The sequence below is a fragment of the Branchiostoma belcheri genome, unplaced genomic scaffold, assembly GCF_001625305.1.
Source record: "Branchiostoma belcheri isolate BF01 breed outbred unplaced genomic scaffold, Haploidv18h27 scaffold233, whole genome shotgun sequence".
NCBI lineage: Eukaryota > Metazoa > Chordata > Leptocardii > Amphioxiformes > Branchiostomatidae > Branchiostoma > Branchiostoma belcheri.
In genome coordinates, this window is record NW_017803836.1 from 278,655 (window position 1) to 286,583 (window position 7,929).

At 36.4% G+C, this 7,929-nt stretch overlaps 1 long non-coding RNA gene across 1 annotated transcript; it reads right to left on the bottom strand.

Annotated features, from left to right (window-relative positions):
• LOC109470800 lies at window positions 1–5,000 on the bottom strand. Its single transcript, XR_002140275.1, has 5 exons — window positions 4,893–5,000; window positions 4,168–4,358; window positions 2,149–2,289; window positions 1,931–2,051; window positions 1–39 (listed from the first exon to the last, which is right to left on the bottom strand). It is a non-coding gene; the product is annotated as an uncharacterized LOC109470800 (long non-coding RNA).
• Between the last annotated feature and the right edge of the window lie 2,929 nt (window positions 5,001–7,929).

A 7,929-nucleotide genomic window follows, 5' to 3' on the forward strand; every position in this document is an offset into this window, starting at 1 on the left:
CAAGAAAAAAATTCGGGACGAGATCAGCAACAAAACAACCTTAAAGAAAGAAAGACAAAGTTTTGTTTACTTGAAGCCTTTACAGGAATATAAAATAAAGGGAAAAACAAACAAATGTATTGACAGCTTTGCAAGTTGCCCTTTAACCCTATATATATACCGGAGGAGGACTTAAAATGCCCACATCAATGTGATTGATAGATCAATTGATTGTTATTTATTTCAATGAATGTTGTTTTTTCTGGTTGGGTTTTTGTGCACGATGGATAAAACCAGTCTGCTGTGGCGTAAATCATACCCGGTGTACAATACTAGTACTAGAGAAAAGTGTGCAAGGGAATATACCAAACCTTCGAAAAGATCTATATCGAAAGTTAAACTGGCGAAATAACATTATAGTCACAGGGTTGTGATTTTTATCTGAATCTGTATAGCCGGTATGCTTTGCAGGCACGCGGCGCTACGACAGCTGGCTATATTACATCGAGTAATTTGTTACACATAGCCTTTCAACATCTGAAGTCATTTATTCCTATCTAGACTGTAGGAGGACTTAAAATACCTTACGAAGCAGATTCTCTATACCGAAGCTGAGAAAGCAGGCCAAGAGGACGTTTGGAAGAAAAACAATAGACTTAAAACGGAAGTTCAGAAAAGCACACTTGAAGTACGTGGCAGACATACTGGAAGAAGCTTTAGTTGACAAATTCAAAACATTCTGTTCCTACATAAAAGGACTGAGGAAAGAACTTGCTGGGGTAGGAGTCCTAAAGGTGGGAAATACTATCAACAGTGACAACTGGGAAAAAACAGAGGTGCACAGTTTACAGTTTAATAGTTATAGAGAAAGACACCACAGATATGCCATCTGTGGGTCAGCCCTGTACTCATCTAATGAAACATATAAAAGTTTCTACTGATGGTGTCAAAAAATGCTTCAAGATCTGAATCCCTCTAAAACATCCGGTCATCAAATACCACCTTGGTTCCTCAAAGGGACACCTAGTGAAATCGCACCTGTACTAACTGAAATTTTCCAACACTCGTTAAACACTGCAGAAGTCCCTTAAAACTGGATGGAAATATATGCGCCATCTTTAACAAAAGAGATAGAGCGGTCATGAGAAACTACAGATCCGTTTAACTAATATGCATATCCTGCAAACTTCTTGTACACTTCAGGCCACTTGTCAATGTATTGTCCGCATTGTTTAAGGGTCGATCCGCTTGTCATGTCGGGTAAAAAAGTATTATCACCTTCGCGAAGCAAGAGGTCGACGGGACAGCATAAGTTCTTGCTGCCATGGATGCCCGGATTAAGGGAACAGAAAAATCCTGTAACTGAATGGTAGGCTGAGAAAAGGCAAACTCTTTTTTCTTTAAAAAAAAGGATACTTTACTGGTAACGTAGACAAACCGGCCATGCGTTACGTTCCCGAGCGGCGGTTCTTAAATTCCGCCATTTTGGTTTGCTGCCAAACTGACGCAAAGGCATTGGTCGTAGTGTTCGTACTATATTAGTATGTTTACTCTGCTAGTACAGCGATGATAGGTTTTACTTATACTTTTTCGTCTCATTTGTTGTAATAGCATGATGACGGATGTAATTTTGCCAAGTATGAAAGTTCATCTGTGTTAGTACAAGTCACTGTGAAAGAAAGAAAGACTGAACTTTATCTCAAACACTGGAATAAATTGGGACTGCCCCCTAATTTACGATTGACTACATCAACATTGTTTACCAAATGGACAACTCAATAACGACAAATCGCGTTTCAGCCTTATGGCTGTTTCTAGTTCTTAATATCTGTTGCAGATAGATATTCTTCAAAGTGGCCAACTCATATATTTTAACCTCTGACTAAAGATCTATTACGCAAAGATCCTGTTTTGTTTAGAAATGCATTATAATAAATGAAATGTTGCTCACCCGGAAAACCTTTTATCTCCTGATAATGGCGTTGCTCCTTTCTGTGGCAAGAGTAAGTACCGTTTCCAAGAACACGTAGAGTGTGCACATGTCTTTTCTTTCCTTCTGCAGCTCCGCTTACCTGTTGTGAAACAACTATTATGGTTGTCATAAATTGATACAATTGATAGTCTTCTGTTAATAGCATATACCGAATTAATGACAGAGAGTACACTTACCAAGTGAAAATTAGTCTTGTCCAAAAATGAGACAAGGACATCCAGCCTTGTTCCATTGGTAAAGTAAAGGTCGTCATCCATGTAGAGAAAATACTCAGTCCAGACTTGAGACAGCCCTAGATTTCTTCCCGCAAAGTAGCCCTTTGTATGGATAAGATTGCGTTGAAAAATATTTGCAATAAATAAATTAACGAAATCATTTACGGGTAAATTTGGCCGAAAAAAGTTCTTAAGTTACGAACATTTCAAATACAGGTTAAAAGGTAGAATTTTATGAACCCGAACACCATGGTAGCCAACACCAACTACAAATATAATAATATCATTAACCCTATTGTTTGTCCCTTCGGTGTAACTTAATGTTTAACATCAACAATTAGCTTTAAACGTAATCTTAAAAATCACCTAATTTTCTTTCCCACCGATATTTGACATCTTCTTTTAAGTTAAAGTTCCACTTTGATATACTATGAATAAGTTTGAATTTTTCGTTACATGTCATTGTTATATAAGATTTAAATTTAAATTTCATTTATATATCCTGGAGTTATTGCTACAAATTTTTTACAATTTTTCTGCTTATGTTTGTACTTCAGTTGAACCTCTGTTAACTGTTTTTAACATATCGTTTCTAATTAGCGTTATTTACCAATTACTTATAGTTATTTTTTACCATTTGATTTGTTACCATTATTACAGTTGTCAATTAATTTTGTCTGGGGAAGATCATGGACAAGCCATTATGGCTTTTTATCTTTCCCTGCATATCCAATTTTACTGTAATATGTTCATTTTGTTGTTTGTCTCTTTGATTATATGCGAATAAAGTAACAGACAAAAAACAAAACAAACTACTTACAGTAAGTTACAGTTTCATGCAGTTTTTTTTACATTTAAACGATATAATGTTCAAGCTTGCCAAATTACGTCATCTACGTTTACATGCACCTTTTGGTAAATTTGTTTGTATCTATTTCGCTACTTGAACCATCATGTAGAGTGCTTGTTACGGACTGATGTTTTTTATGTTGTTGAGATACACAGGACTGCCCAAATGGCTCTTAATTTAAACAGGGCTGTTAAATTTGCAACTATTAGAGATAAAAGGAATTGTATTGTAAAATATTAATATCACTCCGTGTGAAAATATAAGCATAAGCGATATTGATTATGACCATTTCTCTTTTTATTTTATATTTTTGCTGTAAAATTCTCCCAAAGAGATTCTATTTACAAAGGTATTATTATCTTTTGCCATCATGGTGAATGGTAACATGGGATCTGTGATATGTTATGATGATAAGCTTTTTTTTCTCGGAAATGGACTTTCAGGTCCATTCGTAATTATCATCCAAATAACATCACGTAATTTATCACCGTGACTCTGTACTATGTAGTTGTCAGATACTTTTAGAGCAGATTGTAGTTTTTTCTAGTATTTATCGTGTCCATTAACATCATCATCATCATCATTCATCCTCCGTAGAGGTGAGCATTAAAACACCGTTCCTTAAATATAGGTACATTATGTACGTTGGCCATTTGCAAACCACTCAAAAAGAAGTCGTCGCTTCACGGGAAATACTCTGTATTTTCGTTCGTTAGCTTTAGGATAAATGCAGTATACTTAACTTCATTTCCTTACAACGGTGCAGCATCTGCATAAAATTCTCATAAGTAAGAGTATAACAGGGGTCCGTACTCGGACCGATGCCTTTTACTCTTTGCAACGGCCCTTAGACCTTGGCACTAGCCGTACCCGACTATTGACAAATGTGTATGAAAACGACAAACTACTGTCCTTCTCCTATCGCAGTTTTCACAGTATTTATGAACACTCCATATTTTGCATTATTCGTATACCCATGTAAAATCTGCATGTTTCATTGCATACTAATGAGCATTGTAACGATTTTAACGTTATTGTATCTTGCTAAGTTTGCAAAAGGGAAATAATAAAAGCTCTAGGTATCAAGAAGAAACAAATGTATCAATTACAAAGTATTGGCAATTACTTACAGTGAAGCCTGGCATTCTAAAGTGATCCATGTTGATACCTTGCAGGTTTGTAAAGTTCGTCGGGGGAGTGTCGTCAGCAATAATGATTCTTGTATTTGGATACAATCTCTTGATAGAGAAAATCGCCGATTTTGCCTTATGGTACCGAAGAAACGTTTTAACAATCACAGTGACCCTTTCTTCGACAGTTCCTAATGAGTGAAAACGTTATCACCAGTGTTAGCAATAATAAGTATTTTCCCTGACCTCGTGTTTTTTTTTTCGTAGAAAAGTGTATTTTTTTTACACAAACTAATCGATTTGTGATTTTTTTGCTCCAACAACGATTTGTTCCTTCAGGATCTTCCTTATTCAATAGTGCAACTTGAAAGAAATCAAATGAAACGACGCTACCTAGTAAACCTTGAGATGGTGGAGAGGACCGCATGTTAATGTAACGACTCTGATGAATTGGTTTTAGTTTTTATTTATATTGCAATATAGACTAGTTTACGCAATATAGACAAGTATATCACCATTGCTTTCATTTTCTCGCAATGTTTACAAAAGGGAAGCATAAATGTTATGATTTCACTATGCGTTGAGAAGTCTATCAGTTTGAACATTTGATGCCAGGATTGGTCTAACACCTTGTCTGATAGTCTAACATCGCTTATCTTCACGTTCAAGGTTCAAGTCTAACCATGACTTCTTGTCTTCACCATGATTTTATTATACGGTGGTACCTTTTCTATACAGCCATGGAACCTGTCGATGTTGAATATGAATCGGAATTGTAATATTGAATTCCAAGTAACGAAGAAGAACTGAAAAAAAACATGCGTCATATATACTTAAATTATTACAAAGTACAAAGAAATGTATATAATATGGTATGTTAAGATTATCACCAAAGATCACGCATTCTTACATTCTAATAATGCGTGATCAGTTAATGCAACATTGAACGTAAAATCAGCACTTAATTTCTATAAAAGGTCGGTTATCAGAGCCAAAAATGATCAATCGCAATACTTTTGTCATTTTATACTGCTAGTAATTGTAAATATTAACAAATGACTGAAGTGGTCACTTCTATTTATCTTATCAATCTTTAGACCGAGCTGTTTTGAGGGGGTGGTTTACCAATAATAATAAATTAAAACTAAAGTTCCACGATCTCATACCTTCGCCAAATGACTTTCTTAAGTATACATTAATCCCCCTGATTATGCAAATAGGATCCTCAATTGCATAAATTATATCTGTTGATCATATTCTACACCAAAATACACAAACAAAGAATGTCATTATAGCATTTCCTAATAAATAAACCACACACAAACACACACACACTAAAACGCTATTGAAAACATAACCCTCTTGGCGAAGGTAATTATGCAAATGAGGCCCAAATTTAAATAATTTATGTCTAATTATGTTCACATTCACTTAAATTTCAAATACCCCAAGTATGAAATTCCAGGCAGTTAACAGTATGGAAGTATAAGATTTCGCATCAATTATGCAAATTAAGTCGTCATTTGCATAATCAATATCTGCCTGTGTTACTCTGTTTATTAAATACAATTTTTGCCGAGAATTATTGATGTTTGATATTCTCGGCCCTTTGGATGTAATGTCAAGGCACGAGGTCCATTTTTATGACGTCATTTGGTCACGTGGATTACACCAAGAAAGCTACTCATACAGACTTGCTATCATACATCAAAATAAACTTTGGTTATTGCAGATTCAAATAATCTATGGTAGCACTGGTCCGTCTTGGTGGTACAAAAATCGGTCTCGGCCATGTACTATGACACAAGCTTGACATATGCCAAATAGCAGTCTTATGTAATGCAACTGATTTATAGAATTTCCTCATTGATTATGCCAATTACATTCATATTTGCATAATTGTAAAAATTTAATGTCAAACATCAATTAAACTACCTATAGACCAAAAATCACGACGATCCACAATCCGGTTCATAAGTTATCCTCTTTTAAACATTTTTCTACATACGCCCCTGCAGTTCTAGAGCAAGCAGCTCAAACTCATGTCACTTCATCTCCAACACAAGAGCTATATACTATGTAAATTTTGTGACCCTAGCATGCCTGGATCATGAGATACTAGTATCAAAACCGGAAGTTCTGCAACAGTACCATAACAAGCCGCCGTGGAGCCCAAAATCTAATCATTTCCAGGTCTCATCAAGACCTACCCACCTACCAAATATCAAGACAATCCATTTAGGCGTTGTCGAGATATCGTGCTAACACACACACACGCGCGCGCGCACACACACACACACACACACACACACACAGACACACACACACACACACACACACACACACACACACACAGACACACGAACGCCCCTGAAAACATTCCTTCTCGGCAAAGGTAATAATTCTTTTTGAACTGCGATGACGTAGAGTCAATAGGACCTCATTTCGTCCAAAAAAGCAAAAAAAAAGCAAAGTTTACATACTTTCTAAGTGGCACAAGACAAAAGCACAAATAGCATTGTGTGGGCTTGCATCCAATGATCTATTTTTGTCCGGATATAGCAAAAAAAAATATTTTACGCAATTTTAAAGTGGTGTATGTCAAAGTCGTGTACCTCCATTAAGATTTTCAGGTCATTTGTTATAATGATTCTTTCCCTCCAGTCAGGAGTCAAACTTATCGTATCGGTGCTTAGATTAAAAAGACTGTTTTAGTCAATAAAAACGTATCAAGGATGTCATATTGTGGCATTATTACGTAATAACGATAAGGAAAATTCTTAAGGTATAGTTTAACACGCCATAAGTCCCAGTTACCAGCCCCCCCCCCCACCTTAAAGCACAGCCTGTTTGTGTGAGAAGTTACAGAATGGGTAGCAGAGATCGCATAAGTTATCACAGAAATTAGGTTATCTTGTAGGTGAGACAGATGAGCAGCAATTGACCACCACGACCGGGTCGGTGTCACAGCGATCTCGCCCCATTTAGTAAAAAAATATTTTATTTGAAACTTCTTTTATAGCATGCTCAAGTACACTCATTTCGTATGAAATTCTAATCATAGTATTTCATTGTATTCGGGTTATGTTTAAATGATTTTATCAGACAATTCGGTAGAAGAATGCCCTGCTGCTACTGCTCTGACGTTCTGGAACCCGGGCTTGGTCCTATAGTTAAGCACACAGTAGCTGTATGTTCTTGACTTTAGGCACATTAGATTTCAGGAATGGTATGGCAAAGTATTTCAAAGTTGTTTAACATTAAATTTGTTTAACTCAAGCGGTGATTTGTTGCAAGATATGGAACTATACCTTTACATTTAGGGCCATGGAAGTTTAAAATTCTTTGATGTAACTCTTACATTGAGATGACATAACTTCCTTTGACATGAATGGCGTCATAATTACGTTATAATGATATCAAAATTTGTTGTTTTGATCAATGTTAACTAGTACACCATCCACTAAAAATTCAGTGGTCATACGATATACCGTTCATGAGTTCGGAGGGGCGAAGGACGCCCCCCCCCCGTCCCAAAGATTCTTAAAAGCCCAGTCTAGATAGGGTTTACTAAGAGGCAGAATAGTGTAAGATCTCTGGAGTGAGACGAAATCGCTAGCGTTATCAACCCCCACCCCGCTGGAAGGCAAATCACTGGGGGAGAGGCAAAAGTACACCGGGTGAAAGAGCGTTAGGCGCCGAAAAAGATTTTAGAAAACATCCTAAAGAAACCCGGGCCGGACTTAATCATGTAAGCTACCG